General features: G+C 43.4%; 1 long non-coding RNA gene across 1 annotated transcript; it reads left to right on the top strand.

The window, feature by feature from the left end:
• The first annotated feature begins 8822 nt into the window (after positions 1–8822).
• On the top strand, positions 8823–13692 carry LOC122552418. Its single transcript, XR_006312384.1, has 3 exons — positions 8823–8882; positions 10450–10534; positions 13513–13692. It is a non-coding gene; the product is annotated as an uncharacterized LOC122552418 (long non-coding RNA).
• Positions 13693–20215: the final 6523 nt, after the last annotated feature.

Here is a 20215-nt window from a genome sequence, read left to right on the forward strand (position 1 = left end):
TTGGCTGGCTGGAAGAAGACAGGGGGTAGTAGTTGATGGCAAAGGTTCATCTTGGAGTGCCGTCACTAGCGGTGTTCTGCAAGGATCTGTTTTGGGACCATTGTTGTTTGTCATTTTTATAAATGACCTGGAGGAGGGGTTAGAAGGTTGGGTGAGCAAGTTTGCGGATGATACGAAAGTTGGGGGAGTTGTAGACAGTGAGGAAGGATGTGGCAGGTTACAGCGGGATATAGGTAAGCTGCAGAACTGGGCAGAAAGGTGGCAAATGGAGTTCAATGTAGCTAAGTGTGAGGTGATTCACTTTGGTAAGAGTAATAAAAGGATGGGGTACTGGGCTAACGGTCGGTTACTTGGTAGTGTGGATGAGCAGAGGGTTCTTGGTGTCCATGTACACAGATCTTTGAAAGTTGCCACCCAGGTAAATAGTGCGGTGAAGAAGGCATATGGCGTACTGGCTTTTATTGGTAGAGGAATTGAGTTCCGGAGTACTGAGGTCATGTTGCAGTTGTATAAGACTCATCTCCTGAATCACCTTCCCTATCCTTTCTTCTACGTTTCTAGGACTATTGGGAGGCCTGTAAAAGACTCCTAACAGGGTGACCTCACCTTTCCTATTCCTAACCTCAGCCCAAACTACCTCAGATGGCAAGTCCTCATCCATCGTCCTTTCCACCACTGTAATACTATCTTTGACAAGCAATGCCACACCTCCCCCTCTTTTACCCCCACCTCTGACCCTACTAAAACATTTAAATCCTGGAACCTGCAACAGTCAATCCTGTCCCTGTTCTAGCCATGTCTCCGTAATAGCCACAACATCGAAGTCCCAGGTACCAACCCACGCTGCAAGTTCACCTACCTTATTTCGTATACTCCATGTGTGACTTTTAGATCCCATCCGTACTCTGGCTTAAATAACAACTTTAGTCAACATTTCTCTAATATTTCGACGAGCTGCATTAAATATTCATCGCTGGTAACTGAGCTCTCCAACAGGAACAAGATATTCCCTCCCTCTCTACCCAGCCCCCGATAATATATGCAACCCAATCAAGTCACCTCTCAGCATCCTCCGTTCCAATGCTACCTCAGAACTGCATTTTCACTTTCACAGGGTAACGAATCTCCTGTGTACTCTCCCAAGTACAATTCTATTCTTGCATGTGATGGGATGACCAGAACTGACAACAGTACACAGGCTGTGACTGAAGTCATTATTTATGTATTTACAGTATAAACGTCCTGCTCGTATTTTGTTCACTTTGACTGATAGAGGAAATGATGTCATTTACTGTCGGAACGAGATGATTGATGTGTCCAGCTACCTTCATGGATCAGCTACACTGACTACGATCTCATTTATTGTGCATTCCTCGCTATTGTTGATGTCCCCAAAGGCATCTTTGTGGGTTGCTAGCTCCACTCACCTGGAGCCCACAGTTGCTATTTTTTAAACTCTCACTTTTAATTTCCTGTCAAATCCAAGTAAGACACAGCCGGTTATAAGATGCTGTCTCAAACTGACACAGTCAGGTTTATTACACACGATCCTTCTTAAACAAAGCCTGGCCGACTTTCCTGCAGTCCTCGGGACTTTCTCAGTGACCGTTTATCCTATGTCTCAGAATTCTAACCTCGGCATATTTAGTCATTCTGTTGCTCCAAAATAACCAAATCTGCGGTGTTAGCCGTTCTAGACTTCTTCGGTACCATCCCTGTATCCAGTGAAAACTGGATAATGGTCGTCATTCAAAGGCAGGGGAGTTTTCCAGAATTCTTTCAATAACCTAGTACATTGTGTTGGCCCATTATTAAGACGTGATATAATTCCCCTATTCGTAATTTATAGCTCCCCAGAACCTCACACTACAACGTGTGGAACACCTCTGTTTTGTGTCAGGTCGACAGAGGTCTAAGTTATCTTGTGATTTAGTCAAGTGTCATTTTAGTTGGGTTTTCTGGAGGGTTTCTGTCCACAAGGTTAAGTGCATATTCTCATGAGTTCATCCCCAATCTGTCTCATTAACTACTTTCTCTCTGTGCTTGGTCTTTCTCTCACCTCACACTAACCCTATGATTATCCCCTTCTGAATATAACTTCCTACTGCCTGAATTACTGAGAATGGACCGGCATCCCTGTTACAGGTGAAAGTGAGGACTGCAGATGCTGGAGATCAGTGTAGAGATTAGAGTTGTGCTGGAAAAGCTCAGCATGTCAGGCAGCATCCGATGAGCAGCAGCACTTCTGATAAAGGGCTTTTGCTCAAAACGTCAAATTTCCTGCTCCTCGGATGTTGCCTGACCTGCTGTGAGTTTCCAGCAACACTCTACTCTAGTCCCTGTTACAGGTGCCAACTTTTTTTAAAAATGCATTACACTGTTGTATTCTTAATCCGAAATTGCTCTGGGCACAGAAGAGGGGTAAAACTGGAGTCCAACTTTGTAGACAAGTCCCCGATGTTCTGGTGAATGGCATGGTGGAGGGGGAGTACATTATTTTACTCCAGGCTTGGCGGGGAGGCGTTGACACCTGGCCCTGTCAGCTTGCTCTGACATTTTCCCCTGCTTCAGTGTGGTTCCAGCCTTCTCGGTAAATGCCCAGAAGTGACCGTCCCCACTCTACCAGGTTACGTGAGACCATCTGTACTTTGTGACCTCGCAATCACTCTATCTCTGTTACTGCATCCACCTCCCCACCAAGGTTCATGTTTTCCCTATCCCACGAGCGTGCGAACCTGGAAGCTCTGGTCGAGGGAAATACGACTAAAGGCAGTGTCATGTAGGGCAATGATTCGAAAAGCATTCAGTTCAGGTCAAAGTGACGGGGTACAAATATCCAGTGAGCAGCCGAGAGGTGCAGCCGATGAGTTGGGTGTTGGTCCCTGAACACAGTGTCGTTACAGCAGCGTTGTAATAAGAGTTGTCAGTGCACTCTAAGATTTAGCATTGATGAGCAGAAGCTTACTGTCAGTAGGTCGGAGATGTGATGGTATCGTGAGGCTGATATATAACAGATGCCAGCATTGATGGGTGTGGAGTGCATGCATCTTCTGTCCGTGCAGTGTACCCCGAGACGTTGAAGTCCAAGATAGAAGTCTGCAGGAGGGATTTCTGAGGTGGAGTTACCAGTTACCAGCTCTGACTTCCATTTCAAATCCTCCATATTGAGTTTCTCCACAGTGGGAGCAAGGACACCAATTTGCAAACTGATGAAAAGGGAGCGACATAAATCTGTCTGTTGGTCATCGGTAATCATTCAATTAGCATCTCGCCACTCCCCCATTAAAGTTTTGGCTCTAAGAATAGAATATGTCAGGAACAGGCCCTTCAGCTCAGCAAGCCTGCACTGACAAATAATGCACTTCTCAAGTTACAAAGGAAGATTCTGCTTCTGCATGTTCTATGTCATTCAATTCTGCGTCTGCTCATCTCTGTGTCAAGATATCTGTTATTAGTTGTTACTTTATCCTGTTCTCCTTTACCAGTGCACTCCAGGCAATTTCACATTCTGTCTGGAAAAGAAAAATAAAATATGTGCCAGTCACCATTCCATCAATCTTTGCCCCTTTTACCTAAAACCTATGGCCACAAGTAATTGATATTTCTAGTCTTGGATTAAGCCTCGAAGTATTCTTTTATCTATGCCTCCGATGAATTTTTACATGTCTATCAGGAAACCGCTTAGCCACTAACTACAAAGTAAAAACAAACCGAGTTTCTCCAATTTCTCGTCAAGGATGGATTTGAGAGTGTGACCCATTTTACTTTGCGTAACATGTTTCCACGGAGCCACTTCAAACTGCCCTCAGAATATCTCCGACGGCTCTGATTCTGACTTATCGTCTCATTATTGTTTCCTGTTCTACTGAATGAATTCTCTTCTCGCTTGATAAAATTATTATGGGTCATTCTTGAACTTCAACTCTTAGTATAGCTTTGTCCTTTGTAATACTTATGTTTGAATCAAATGAATTGAGATCACTATTCTCTAAACACTGCCCCTTTTCCTGCTAGATGGCAATGGTAAGAAGTGTGGAAGGTGTACTCTAGGGAGTGCCTTAGCACACACACATGATGTAGATTGTCAAAATGTTTGAGTACTGTTGGAGTTGTACTCATTCAGACAAGTGGAGATTGTTCCATAATATTCCATACATGTAGCTCGGAGATAATGGACAGGCTTCAGCACGACAGGAGAACCGTTACTAACTGCAGTATCCTTAACATCTGATCTGATGTTCTCAACATCGCAGCTGTATTGTTTGGATAAACCTGAAAATGTTAGTGACAATGGATTCAGCAATGGCAATGTCTTTCGATGTTGAATAGCAATGATTAGATGTTTTATGATGGTCATTGTCTGACACTTGTGTAGCACGATTGATTCTTGCAACTTCCAAGCCCAAGGCAAACATGAGGTCTGCAGATGCTGGAAACCAGTGTTTAGACCAGAGTGGTGCTGGAAAAGCACAGTCGGTTAGGTTGCTTTCGAGGAGAAGAAAAATCGACGATTCGTGCAAACGCCCTTCATGAGGAACATGAAAGGTCCTTTATATATTTCCCCTCTCACTCTTAGCCTATGCCCTCTAATTCTGGACTCCCCGACACCAGGGAAAAAAAAAACTTTGTCTATTTATCCTATCCATGCCCCTCGTAATTTTGTATACCTCTACAAGGTCACCCCTCAGCCTCCGACGCTCCAGGGAAAACAGCCCCAGCCTGTTCAGCATCTCCCTGTAGCTCAGATCCTCCAACCCTGGCAACATCCTTGAAAATATTTTCTGAGCCCTTTCAAGTTTCACAACATCATTCCGTTAGGAAGGAGACCAGAATTGCACACAATATTCCAAAAGTGGCCTAACCAATGTTCCGTACAGCCGCATCATGACCTCCCAACTCCTGCACTCAATACTCTGACCAATAAAAGGAAGAATCCCAAACGCCTTCTTCACTATCCTATCTACCTGCGACTCCACTTTCAAGGAGCTATGAACCTACACTCCAAGGCCTCTTTGTTCAGCAACACACACTAGGACCTTAGCATTAAGTGCCTAAGTCCTGATAAGATTCGCTTTCCCAAAACACAGCTCCTTGCATTTATCTGAATTAAACTCCATCTGCCACTTCTCAGCCCATTGGCCCATCTGGTCCAGATCCTGTTGTCATCTGAGGTAATCCTCTTCGTTGTTCACTACACCTCAATTTTGATGTCATCTGCAAACTGACTAATTGTACCTCTTATGCTCGCATCCAAATCATTTATGTAAATGACAAAAAGTAGAGGGCCCAGCACCGATCTTTTTGGCACTCCACTGGTCACAGGCCTCCAGACTGAAAAACAACCCTCCACCACCACCCTCTGTCTTCTACCTTTGAGCCAGCTCTGTATCCAAATGGCTAGTTCTCCCTGTATTCCATGAAATCTAACCTTGCTAATCAGTCTCCCATGGGGAACCTTTCCTTACTGAAGTCCATATAGATCATATCTACTGATCAGCCCTCATCAATCTTCTTTGTTACTTCTTCAAAAAGCGCAAACAAATTTATGAGACATGATTTACCACGTACAAGCCATGTTGACTATCCCAAATCAGTCCTTGCATTTCCAAATACATGTACATCCTGTCCCTCAGGATTCCCTCCAACACCTTGCCCACCACCAAAGTCTGGCTCACCGGTCTAAAAATATCGCAGGCCGTGAGGTTGCAGCCTGTACCAGTTGTCCAGAGTATTATTCCACTGCTGTCGATGGCCCATTGCAGCCCATGGATGCTTGCCTGTTGATCGACATATTCAAAGTCTGACCATTGAGCATACAGTGGGCAACGTAACATGATGAAGGGTCTGCAAATTGTGAAAATGGCTTTTTCCCTACAGATCGATGGTCCCTTAAACGTTTTTATCAGTATATTAAATGCGGAGCTGTATCTGCAGCAGGTTGATTGATGAGCAAGTGATCAATTATCACCTGCCGCAGAACAGTCTTTCAGCCGGAGGATTCAGCATCAATGCAAAGCTCTACATTGACTACATACGAAGAAGTTGTACCCTCTCCCCACTGTCTGGCTCTCTCCTGTCGACGGGACAGAACTGACCAGTGCAGATAATGATCTTGCACAGGGCAAAGTCTTGTTCGCTTAATCCTGTTTTACAATGCCGAATTGTTGCTTTGTATGCCTGTGGGAAACATATAGCAGGTCACCTTTACATCTTGTACAATGAAGAGTTAATATGACTTTATTCCTTACATATTTCAAAATTGACCAAACGTTATTCTTTTTCTGTGAAACTTAATGACATGAACAATAATTAAATTACCAGATTACAAAGCTAACTATTACATAAATCAGTAACTGTATTAAACTGCTGATTCATGTTCAAGTCAGTGAACACACAATCTTCTCGTCAGCAACGGTGTGAAAAATAACTGAAAAAAATGACTTCAGACACCGATCAAATGGGCATCACCATTACCTCCAAAACACCATCTCTAAAGTCTGTCCAGAGAGCTTCGAAACTGAAGCTGGACAGTTACTCACACAATCCCTTACAATGGACACTTTGCCATATACCGGAACAACAGGGAAATGTTTGGCCCAGACTGGCCGATGCACAAGCACAGGGCTTTGTGCTTTTCCAAACACATTTCAACATTTGTAGTAATGACCTAAAATCAAGCAATTTTACCTCTTCTGGTGTACCACCAAAACTGCGTAACTCTGCACCTTGGACCCAATTCAGAATGAAGGTATCATAAAGATGAAAGACTCCTGCAGCACATAACACCTTACATCAAAACCCTGATAAACCATGTTCAGTGTATGTCAGCTCAATGACTTCAGTATCCAAACAGAATTATGCAGCTGTATTGATGGCCATTCTGATCCCAGACCAATGTCCTTGTGTATGACTTGGTATGAAAAATTCTATGAACATGTTTGCAGCATTATTCTGAACATTAACAGCTAACACATTTTTAACAGAAGATACTACATGCTTTGTTAATAGGCACTTTTCGATTGCTCAATAAGTACAAAATGAGCCCATTTATTCAGTTTATTTTTCAGGCAACATGCTGACGATTTTAACCAAATCACAGTAAGGGGCTTTGAAATGACGACTTTCGTTACCGTACCTAAGAACACGTTACTAAGAACTGCCAGGATTTTCTAAATGTTTAATCAGTGTCATTTGTACTAATAGTGTGTGCGAATATTCACAGCAATACTTTTCATGGCAACAATATCACTGTGTATCTAAGCATTCTACATTCGGATATGAGTACATGTTCAATTGTTTCTGTCTATACTACAGTTTAGTAATGTGATTACTGAATGGACTTTTTTGTGTGCTGCTAGCTATGTAGTAGATACCACTGAAAGATTGACTGATTGGTTCAAACAGCACATCCCTCCAGCTGTTCACAACAAAGACAGTATTGTCTGGACTCAACCAGCCTGCGCTAACAAAAAAACAAACTCAGTGTCCAGCAATGGGCATGTTTGGCCAATATTTTTCATTCTGATTTATTCCTGGAAAGTAATTGGGCCAGTATTTATTTCCCATCCCTTGCTGCACTTGAGAAGGTGGAGATGAGCTGCCACGTTGAATCGCTGAATTCCACGTGCTGTAGGTAGACGTACAATACCATAAGGGAGAGTACCTGAAACAGTGACTCTGAAGAAGCATAATGCATTTACAAATCAAGATTGTGTGTGGCTTGGAACGGAATGTGAACATGGTGGTGGCCTCATACATCTGCTGCTCTTGTCCGTTTTCCTGTACGTGATTCCAGAGGCAACATTTTTGTAAAGAGGTTTGGTAAATTTCTGAAGATCGCCGTGCAGATGGCAGGCAATGCCGCTACTGAGAGTCAGTGGAGCAGGGGGTGAAGCCAGACAAATGAATGGCATTGGTGATGGAAAAGCACACCAGGTCAGGCAGCGTCCGAGGAGAACAACATTTGACCATTTGGGCACAAGCCATTCAGCAGGAATAATTATGAAAGGCTTATGCACGAAACCTCGATTCTCCTGCTCCTCGGATGTTGCCTGACTTGCTGTGCTTTTCCAGCACCACAAGCTCGATTCTGATCTCCAGCATTTGCAGTCCTCACTTTCTCCGCGGTATTTCATCGCAGAAACATTCAAGTTGGCAGGCTTTCAGAAATCATGAAGTCGGTTACTTCTGCAGGATTCCGAGCCTATGACATATTCTTGGATGCAATGAATTTGTACAGGCCGAAAGGTACATTTCTGGCAAAACACAGCAGGTCAGACAGCCTTCGAGCCAGAGGGAAGTTGACATTTCGGGCAGAGACCCTTCACAGGATGGGTAATGAATTTATATGGTCACTCCAGTTCGAGTTAATATTAATTTCCAGGATATTGGTAGTTGCGAGTTAAGTGCTGACAATGGCATTGGATGTTAGAGGATGATATTTCAATTCTGTATTATTAGAGTTGATCCTTTTCTGGCATGTGTATAATGAAAATGTTATTTACCACTTTTGAGCTCATGCCATCATATTTTGCAGATCTGAGTAATCGCAAATGGTGTTGAAAACGGTCGAGCCATTGGCAAACATACCCAGTTGTGACTTTACGACAGAGGGATGTTCATTGAAGAGGCAACTGAGAATTATTGATCCTCGGACCGAGAACACTTTTCTAACTCAGATTATATTTTTCCCTCTGAGCTCCGAAGTCTTCTTCAAGTTCCACCTGCTACAGTGGTGTGTTACAACAAATGGTAACAGATTGACATTAAAATATCTCCCTGACGGAACTGTGTGAGGACTTGGTTATCACATTTGGTGGAACGGTTAATCTGCAATTCAGATTAATACCAACAGTCTGGGTTTAATTTTTTCACTGTCGAAGGTGAGTAAAATGGATTGTCACATTCAACCTCTCCCTTATTTGAGGCCTGATGACTGTTTAATAAAACTACCATTAGTCGTCTCCGTTAAACGATGGAACAACTTGATCATCCCGATCTGACCTGCTAGTTTATTCGGTATACATACCCCCGCCCCCGGGGAACTGCTACAAACCTGTTGTGGAGCTGATATGGCTGCTTTCAACCAACCCCAATCATATTCTTTGTACCAGGCCTGACTTCAAACGGGGCAGAGGATTCCCTGATCCACATTTGCTTCAGATTTGCCATGAATCCTTGAGTCCAAACTTGATCAAATGCAGGTGTGAAAATGCGAAGCGCAGTAACTCTCGCCACGCCTATCGAGTTAGGCTGTGTGTTTTTTTGTTGTCTACCTTTAAACAAAGGCTTCAATGACGTCGAGGGATGTCTGTATCTGCCAAGCCCTAACTGAGCTTCAGTGAACAGTTTGTTGCTGAAGAAGTGATGCTTGCTACCACTATAGACGGCATCATTCATCACTTTATTAAGTATAACGATTTGAGCAATGGGGCAGTCATTGATTGTCTGATGTTTGTGTGTGTGCAGGACACACCCGCAGTTTTCCATATTGTCAGGTAGATGCTAGTGCAATCGCCCAGCAGGAACAGCTTAAATGGAATATTATCAGTACCGACAACCATTGCTTCAGCCGTTTGTAGATACGACACAAAATGAATCGGTGTATCTAAGACTGCCATCGAAAATAGATAACTTTGTCTGAACATTGCAGTGAATATCTCAGCCTCATCCTTTCTATTGTTGGCTGTGCCATTATTAAGCAAATTTACAATTGTGTATCCTCCTCCTCTCGTGAGTTGTTTGACTGGCCACCACCATTCACACTGGCACATGTGACAGGTTTGCAGAGACTATGTCTGATTCAATGGTTAGCTCTGTCGACCACTTGCAACTTTCGCTATTTTGCGAATAAGTGGTCCTGTTTGCTCACTTCACCTCATTTTGAGGCGTACCCGGTGCTTCGCTTACCAGGCGCTCATCAGTTCTCGGCTAAAGGAAGAATTGTCCTCCGGCATGATGATCAGGGTAACGTGAGCATATGATAGTCAGTGATAGTGCATCGTGTGCCGGGGTACAATTCTGCTGCTGTTGGTAAAGGCCAGAATTACCTCACACAGCCCAGTGCAAAGTTACTAGATCTATCAAAATCTGTCTCATTTAACACGGTAAAAGTGCCACACACAGAGACATTATTGGCAATGTAAACGTGGAACGTTGTCTCAGGAAATAATGTGTGCAGTAGACACTGTGAATAAAATGGTAATCGACCAGTGTGTCTGGATTCTGTCGATTGGTAGCGATGAGGTGAAGTATGTTTCTCGAGCTGAGTCATTCCCTCCCACACCAGTGCAGACCCAGTCCAGCATTTGTGTCCTTTTGGACCCGAATATTTCGATCAGTAACGCTGTTGCTGAGCCCCTCTTGGTGGTACTTTTGAAATGGCGCATCTTGTATCTAATCTCGAGTTTGTCACATTCTCAGAGCTTCATTCATTCGGTCTCCTTGCAGCAACACCGGTCCAACAGCTGAGGCAAGGGAGTCAGCAGGAAGTTTCCGTGTGAAAGTTTGATTTGACAACATGAGGCGAAGGGAGGTGAGTCAGCAGGAGCCTTCCGTTTCAATGTTTGAATCGACACCATGAGGCTGCGGGCGAGGAGCCAGCGGGCAGAGATGAGGAGGGAGAGCTTGCAGATAAATATTGACCGGCCAGGAGAATGGGAGAGAACCGGGCAGACGGAGTTTAATTTGGAAAACGAGTCCATTGTGGCCAGAAAAATAAAAGGGCAGAATACAATTTGCATGAGAAGCAGATTCAAATGAGTCAATGATTATGGATCAGAGTGTCTTTCTGCCCGCACATATAAGTAAGGAAATGAAATTCTGGCATTTATTGCAGAAGGAATGGATGGTAAAAGTAAATAAGTTTGGTTACAATGACATAGGTTACCACACTTGGAAAGTTGTGGCGCGTTTTGGTTTCCTTACATGAGGACGAATGTTGTGACACTGATGGCAGATCAGAGGAAGGTCACCAGGGTTATTTCTGTCATCAAAGGGCTTTCATACGAAGAGAAGTTGAATAGCATGGGGTTCCTCTGGGTGGAATTCATAAGAATGGGATAGGGGAGGGGTGTATCTGATTAACTTGTATACAATGGAAAAGGAGAATGTTAAGCTGAATGTTGGAAAGGTGTTCCCTTCTTGGACCATCTCGAACGTGTTGTCATAGATATAGAGTGAGAGAAGGAATATTCAAAACAGATTTGCGGAGAAAATCCTTATTCTAGAGGTTAGTGGATCTATAGAACGCCCTTCCCAATATGTCGTGGAGTTGGAATCGCATCACAGATGAAACAAATAAATAAGTATGCTTCTGATGGAAAGCAGGGTAAATAGTTATCGGGTTAAATTAGCCATGATCACATTAAATGGTGCAGTGGACAGCAAGAGCTGAATTGCTTACTGCCACTCTTAATTCCTACCTTTCTATATTGTTCCATCCGCGTTTTTTGGGGGGATTTAGATATCGTTGATTGTAAGATTCGTGGGATCCATTGGTTTTAGTGAATGGAGGCTCATGTCTGCTTGGTGTATTGGAAATAAGGCAGGCATGTGGCGATAAAATCACAATCAAGTCCGTCAGAGTAGGCCTGGAAACCAGATGGCATGTTACAGTCCCAATTCGTGATGTTTCATTGCCTGGTGTAATCGAAATCAAATATTACGGTCAGATATACAGTCCTTAATTAACGTGTTCCTTTCGTAATAAAATGGAAAATGACCAGTTCGATCGAACATGCTTTTACAATTTAAACATTAATTTCTGAAACTGCAGTTTGGAAACTGGGTAATGGGTTTTAAAATATTACATTGTCAATTCCACTGGAATGTGGCAACATTTTAGGCAAAACATTCTGACTGTATTATGGAAGAATGTAAACATTGAAAACGTACGCAAGGGACACTATTTAGTGGACATAAGTCAATTGTCATGAAATCGGTGTGTCAAAGTTGTAAATTTCTAAAATCAGGGATAGCTTTGTGACGTCCTGTGATGAAGCAAACTTCCTTTCAGTGTATTAAACAGAAAAAAATAATGTCTGTGCGTAAGCAGTCTGCAAGTGCCCAAATTGACACAATGTATCAAAATACATTCAGTTGGCTGACCCAAGCTGCATTTTTACCCAGACGTCAGTTTGGATTCTTCTTCAGGACATGGGTGGTGGGGTGGCAGGGGGAGCTGCAGATAAAGCAGGATGCGGCGCCAGGGTGGTGAAGTGGGGATAGGTGAAGAAAGTTCGAGTGTTTCACTTAGTTGGTCAAGGGGAGGAATGAATTCAGACGGCGGGAGGGAGGAGTAGAAGAAGGCGACGAGCAGGGAAGATAGTCGCAGGACTTGAAGGGTTTTTTTATATTGGAGAACTCAATGTAGAGTCATCTGGGCTGTCGGGTACCCAAGCGGTGTTGTTCCTCCAATTTACGCTGTGCCTTGTTTAGGCAATGGAGGAGGTCAAAGATGGCTATGTCGGAAAGGAAGTGATTGGGCGAATTGAAACGGACGGTGATAGGGATGTCAGGTCCTCCCCTTTGGGTTCGGCTGAGAAGCTTGGTGAAACATTCCCTATGTTAAAATTTGGTCTCCCCGATGTCGGTTAGACCACATCGTGACCACCTGATGCAGTAAAGTAGTTTGGAGGAAGTCGAGAGTGTGTTGCTGGAAAAGTGCAACAGGTCAGGCTGGTTCGAGGCGCAGGGGAAATGACGTTTTTGGAATACATCCTTCGTCTGGAATAATTCCTGATGAAGGGCACATGCACAAATTTTCAATTCTGATGCTCTGCGAATACTGCCTGACCTGCTGTGTTTTCCAGCACCACACTGTCGAATCTGATCTCCATCATCTGCAGTCCTCGCTTTTACCTAGTTTGGAAGAGAGGATGGGGAAGTTCTGTCTCACGTGGAAGGGCTGTTTGGTGCATTTTATGGGTGTGAGGGGGTGGTGTACCAGCAGGTGTTACATTTTCTTCGTCTGCTGGTCTCGGTACATGATGGCTCAGGGCGTTTAATAGGAAGAGTGTCGGAAACCAAGAATTGTCTGAAAGAACGGTCCTTGCAGAAGGTGGAGTGCAGTTGGGAAGGGAAGATGTTTTTGTGGTCGTTCTAGTTGGAGGCGGTGGAAGTGTTTAAGAATGATGCATTGGATGCGGACCCAGACTGTGTGGCAAGTGAGGAAAGGGGGGATTCGTCTTTATTGCATTTTTGACGACGTTGTTTAGAGCGGAGGAATGGAGAATGAATGAAAGGGGGGAAACGCATGGTGTTCCAAAAAGGTGGACATCTGGGATGCTTGAGAGTGGCATGTCTCCTCGTCCGAGCAGATCACTGCAAACCCACAGAACAGACTCTTGATGCAAGTTTTTTACAAACCCACAGTTTTTTCCACAACTCTACCTGGAATGTGACTTTGAGGCCACAATCGGATCTTCCATGATCTTCCCGCATGGCAGAGTGTGTTCAGGATTGCCAAGACCTTTCTTCTGATATTATTATCTACTTTTTTGTTGTCCGTAGGTACTGAAAAACAATGAAAGCATTCTCACGTCCACAAAGAATCTCGCTTGCTGAATTATGAGCACAACTTCCAACGGCAATGTACTCTCCTGTGGAACAGTTTAAGCAGGCACTCAGGTCAAGGTAGGCATAAAACGCTGGCCTGATGAGGGCGACACAGGTCGACTCACATCCCGTGAGAGAAGAACAAAAGGAAAGATAGCCTGCTTCCTCTGCCTGTATCTCACATTCTTACAGCTCATTACGACTTAGGTCGGCTGCCATTCCTTATTTCTGGTGTATTCTATACCATTGAAATTCTTCTGCGTACAATGTTTATCTCCATAGAGATCTCTGTTGCTGGATTTATTGATGCTGAAATACAGATGCAAGGAAATTTTAAATTCCACGTCAGTTGGAGTGCACAAAGAAGGAATGGGTTGTTTTGTCACAATGAAGCAACGGAGACGGTGAAGTGAGGGAAAAGAATTATTGTGATCGACCATGACAGTGTGGTTGATGTTGTATTTCGGGAATTGTGAACAGATTTCTTTCTCCTTTATAAGGGATAACCTCACTTGCCACAGAGAGAGCGCAAAAGAATTTCACCAAACTAATCCCTGGGATGATGGTACCACAATGAGTGAGTGAATATGACTCTGTAGCGTTGTGAGAGAATAAGAGGGGATTGCACTGAAACATGAGTGTGATGGACAATCACTCATTATTTTATAAACAGACACGGATATGGTGAAAAATTCCATGGCATTTCTTTTTCAGTTGAATTACATGTTACTGGATAATTTACGTGCCTCAGAAAGTGTTCCCCCATCCCTCAACATTCCCCCATGTCGATTGATAGATGAGAAAGTCTAGGTTTTGAATAAACATTCATTGCAAAAGTGTTAACTATTCCAAGCAGCTTCTGATGAACATGGGTATGACTGCTCGGAGATGTAAGATGTTTCCTTGAGACTTGGCATAAAACATTTGGCTTCTCTCCTCACTGGCAGCAAACCAGATTAAAGTATCATGTGTTCCACGGTCAATGGAGCCACAAGGAACATCATGGGGCCGTCTACCTGTGCAGAGTCTGCTTCATTGGTTTGTCAAGCTGGAGCATCACTGTCATCCTCTCTTCTTGAATAAGTGCCTCGAAGGGGAGAATCGCCTTCTCCTGGACCCATGGAACCTTTTCAAGAGCCTGATGAGGCTCTGCCTTTTTCTATTTAATAGCTCGATGTGCAAACCAGATTCCTTCTTTTTCTGTGTCACTATTCTTGTTCTGTAAATTCGATGGGATGAATGGCTTCCTCGTATTCGTATGCAACACGATTCAGATGCTGAATGAGTTTCTCTTTGAACTGTGAAAGTGTGAAAGTGCCTGGCAGCGGTGTTACATGTATGTTACCGACACGTTCACAGCGCAAGTCTGAATGTTGTCCGGGTTTGCTGTACATGGCACAGACTGCTTCAGGAACTGAGGGGCTGGGGTTCGGGGGGAAACAAATTGTTGTGCACATGTTGCAATCTTCAGTGATAATCCCCACTTCTGATCTTATGATCAGGGAAAGACATTGATGGAGCAGCTGAAGATGTTCCTGCCGAGGAAGCTCACCAGAGGATCTGCTCCAGAGATGTCCCCGGACTGAGAGGATTGGTGTCTAACAACCACGGTCATCTTTTTTTCTGCCTTGAATGTCCCCAGCCAATGGACAGACACTGCCTGTTTCTGATTAAATTCAATTTAATCTGCGTTCCTTGAAACAATCTTTACTCAACGAATGCCCTCTTATCAGGGTCTGTTTCTCTTACCTGAGAACACGTGTTCATCTCTTGAAAATATCAATAGGTTACGGCATATGTTTGTGGAGTATTTTCTTCTCAAAGAGGGAAGTGAATGTCAGGAATTCTCGAGTCAAAAGAGTTCGTTGATCTGGATCACTGAAGTGTTGAAAGAGTATGGAGATAGGTTTATGATATGTTCGAGTGCGAGCAGCGTGAAGAATTGAGCATTAAAGTGGACTTGATTCGAAAGTTGATCAACCATGATCTTACACAACCGTCCGGCAGGCTTGAGCACCCGAATTACATGCTCCTGTTCCTGATGTTTTTCTATTCTGTCACTGAAAATGTCATGTTTGCGATTTTGCTGGACCTTCTGTTATTGAATGCTGTTGTCAGAGTGATGGAAGTGTATTGTGAGTCATCTCGGTCTGAGGTATGGGGACGATATTGACAGTGACCAAGAAATGAAGCACAAGGTGCAGTGTGGAGACGCTCTATGAAGAGACGGGAGGCATCTTTTTTAACCAGCTTAAATTTCCCATAACCACAAAACGTGTGTGACAGTCTTGAAGGACTGAGTGGTATACTGTGTTACTGCAGACCAGGTATTTGGAGCAAGTGGCCGCCACCTGCTCTTGTGCTGGAGGCTTGATGGGCTGAGTGCAGCATCGGACTAAGTCGGAGGGTGGGTCATTGGACACTTTGTCACAGCTCCACGAGACACTAAGCTCGCAGCTAATCGGATTGTGGTCTCAGTAGCCATTTTCTCTCGTATACCATTTGCCTTCATTCACTTGTCTGTGAAAAGTTTAACAAACTTAACTTTGATTCAATGCATACACCACACACACACACACACACACACACACACACACACACACACACACACCTTAAGACAAACAGAAAATGAAAGCGTTCCATAACTTCATAACAGTTGAATTCATAACAAATGGAAAAATAATACAATGTCCCAAATGTCATTCTGTCCTCTGAGGTACATCTGCTCACACAAGCTGCGGGTATGGAGATTTCTTCCCAGGTCAATTGGATTTGGCTGAATTCCCTTCGCTGAAGTCAGTGTACAGATTCAAATGAATCCTCATCAGGATGTCTCCACGAGTGGTCGAGATGACTCAGGGATTTTCTGCTCTCACACTTTGCTCTCAGCCGAAACAAAGTAAGAGGAAAGAAAGCAATAGATCGCTCCTCGTCAGGCAGGTAATATTTATCAGCCTTTCTGTATTGAAACATACAATAGTGTCAACTGAACACCAAACTGGTCTGTGTGTGCTCTTCATGAACATTTTCTGGAGTATATAATTATGGACTATATGAATGTGAATCATTGCTGTTTTCGTACACAGTGCCTTTCATGATCAAAAAGAAGTATCTGCTGTGGAATTTGGTGAGATGTTTATATCGGTCTAGGTATTTTTTTAATTGTTTGATGCTTTCATTAAATCAATACATTGATTTTGAAAAATTATTCCCTCGTTTCGTCTCCCTTCCAAAATAAAATAGCTTTCCATCTGATACACTTTGCTCAAAATCGTGTATGGTTCAAGGAGATTTCTCACCTCAGACCTAATCAAATAATGCTTCATATCAAAAGGCCTTCATTCCAGGAACACATATTGCGAAACATCTTTGAAAATCCTCTGAATGAATTTTAACTTTTTCTTTAGTTTAGGGTATCAAAAATGCACACAATGCGCTGGACCGATGCGGAGTCGAAATGTGTTGTGCTGGAAGAGCACAACAGGTCACGCAGCATCCATGCAGCAAGAGAGTTGAGCTTTTGGGAACATTCCTGAGGAAGGGCTAATGCCCGAAACGTCGACTGTCCTGCTCCTCAGATGCTGCCTGACCGGCTGTGCTTTTCCAGTGCCACACTTTTCGAATCTTATCGACAGCATTTGCTGTCCTCAGTTTCTCCCTGGACAGATGAAATAAAACATTCCTACTATTAAACCTGAAAGTCTTTGAATAAAACTGCATCATTCCATTTACATTCTAAAATACTTGCTGTATCTCGAAAATAGCTTCACATGTTTCATTAACCAGGAACACGAAACTGTCTGAATCACAGAGCTCAGCAATCTCTCTCTGTTTGAATTGTTTTTCATTGTTATATCCTTCTTGTGAAAATAGGCAACTCATGTCTGTTGTTTATTCAAAAGGGTTGCTCAGTAACCTTCCACGCCTACTTCAAAATTACAGACTCACTACCTCCATTTGATGACATATTGATAGAGCATTTTGGCTTACAAACTAATTGAGCTTCAATACATGCAGTCACTTCATCCAGGTCTTTGATGCTGATTATTGGTCACTACTGATCCCACATTGATATCTCTCTTGCATTAACATAAGTAATAAATTTGCGCTTGACAAATAAGCTGTTCGTGACAGCTACCTGTTTCACAATGCAGGCGTGTTGAATGGCCTCCTCCTGGGCTGCATAATGTACTCACCAAACTGAATGACATCATTCCTTATTCCTGTGTAACGTCTTCGTGGGGCAGAATTCTTTCCCCTCGTCTCATTATAACGATCCTTTCTGGATGAACGCGTTTGTCCTCTTCCTCTGCAACAGCCTCGAAGTGTGGATTGAGAGACCATCACATGGGTAGGGACAGCAGTTGGCCATTTGTCTGCACCGTTCAGAATCCTCATGGCTGATCAGAGTCTGTCTGACCATTCAATGTTGTTTGATGGTGGGACTGTCTCTGACCGTCCAATTGAATCCCACTATCCGATTATGTCTGACGATCCGATTGTGTCTGACCAACCCCCTCCTGTCTGGACCTAATAAACATTGATTATTGTCCAGCAAATATCATTCGAGCTCAGCGTTGAATAACTGCAATAACCGAATCTTCACTTCTCCCTGAGGATGAGTACACCACAGGTAACACAACATTAAAGATGCTGAAGCCCAAATTTTATAACTGAGTTTACCTAACATGACATCGCCACCTCTTTTGAAACCTAAGGACGCAATACTTAGAAATAGACGTATACCATTCAGCTGTTCAAATCTGTCCCACATTACCACTGACTATTTCCAGCAAACATGTATCAAACCCAGCCTCCGCTCCTATCTCGGGAAGGGAATACCAGATAGCATGACACCACGCACGCATAAAGTAGGAACAGAACTAGGCCATTCCGCCCAACCCATCCGATATGCCATTTAATGACGGCTTTTATGTTTCTCAACAACATTCTCCTGCTTTCACCCGGTGACCCTTGAGCCTGTTATTGATCAAAACCTGATCTCGTTGTCTTAAAGATCCCAATGTCTGCGTGTTGCTCTCTGTGTGCATTTGTCGATGAGTTAATGTGACTGTGCATTTTGTGTGCATATCTGTCCATCTGTGTCACGGACTGGGCGGTTGTGACTGTATATGTCTATGTATGCCACTACATGTGTGCGTGTCTATCTCTATGTATGTATTGAGAGTGTTCGTTTTTTGGGGTGTTTACACATATCTCTGTATAACTATGTGATCAGATATTTGTTGTTTTGGGAGGGAGAGAAGTATCGGAACAGACAGAGAGGTTAAAGTGAGAAATGTCGTTCACTGAACATTGTTGTTTGGACGTGGATGATTCGCAATCTCCACACGATGCGCTCCGGTCAACTCTGGCACGTGTCATGCTCTAATCTACATTGGGATTGGGGGTGGAAGTAGCTGTAGAGGAGTGTGAAGGAATGGACATCAGGCACTCCAATCCCTGGATTCCCCCCTTCTGTCCTATTCCAGGCTGTTTCTCTTGGAGTGAGAGGAAGGTAGGGAGTGAGGAAGAATGCAAGTGGGTGGCCCTACTGTTCATGATGGTTTAGCTAATAGTGGGTGGGGTCGGGACTTTACAGTGAGGTGTCCGAAGGTGGTTAATCCACAGTTTTGAATCGATACATTGTTATTAGGACAAAATAGTGTGAAAGCGACAGAGAGAGTGAGGGGAGCATTGTGCTGCCTTCAATAGTGACAATGTCGGAACATTGCCTCGTTCGGGGGAAGGTAATATAACGGATATACAGTGAGTGTGAGAGAGCAGGGAGCATATCGTGGAACTTATGCTGGCAGAGCGGAGATGCTTATTAATGCTTGTCCTATATTGCTGGACATTTCTTCAGATCATCTTTGTGTCGAGGTGAGCCTCACTTAATATCTTGTCCAAGTCTATCACTGATAACGACACAGACCATATCCCGCATCTTACACAGAATCAGTTTGGGTGGAAATTACAAATAGCAAGGAAAAGCAAGCATTGGTGCATTATGTGCCTTACCGAAAACTGCTGCACAAATTTTGTGCATTATGCGCTCTGGAAATTTGATATCCAAGTATCATGCGTGCTACGGTAATACCGGATGATCTCGAGTTACACCTAAACAATCCTTAACTAAGTGACTGCTTATACTGTGAAAAGTGAATTCCATAGTGTATATGAGGAAGGTTGAAGAGAATGTTGTGAACCAAACTGGACACCAGGCTTTTAAGATTTGGTGTTGCGTGGTCAGAAGGATTAATTAATTAACTTGTTATGAGGCATTATTTTAGCATAGTGACAACGATATATTACATTTTACTCAGCGACTGCACACAACATAGAATTTTTGAACATTACCGTCAATCTACATTGACGCCCCAAGGCTGAAGGGTCAACTTGGGTACAGTGAATTGGGAAAGTACAATATAACAGTCAGTGGTAGACAGCAATGTTCGCTACTTTTAGAATTGCTGCAACGTCTGTAAACTGTATATATTTTTCTGATGTACAAACAGTAAAAAAAATGAAGGTGACACAACAATGGTTAAATTAAGAAATTAGAGGTTGTGTTACTAAAGGGAAATGGGTTCAAAAGAATTCCAGAGTTTGTGGAAACCAGAGAATTCCGAAAAATTATGATGCATATAAGAATGGC

Source organism: Chiloscyllium plagiosum, chromosome 8, assembly GCF_004010195.1.
Source record: "Chiloscyllium plagiosum isolate BGI_BamShark_2017 chromosome 8, ASM401019v2, whole genome shotgun sequence".
Lineage (NCBI taxonomy): Eukaryota > Metazoa > Chordata > Chondrichthyes > Orectolobiformes > Hemiscylliidae > Chiloscyllium > Chiloscyllium plagiosum.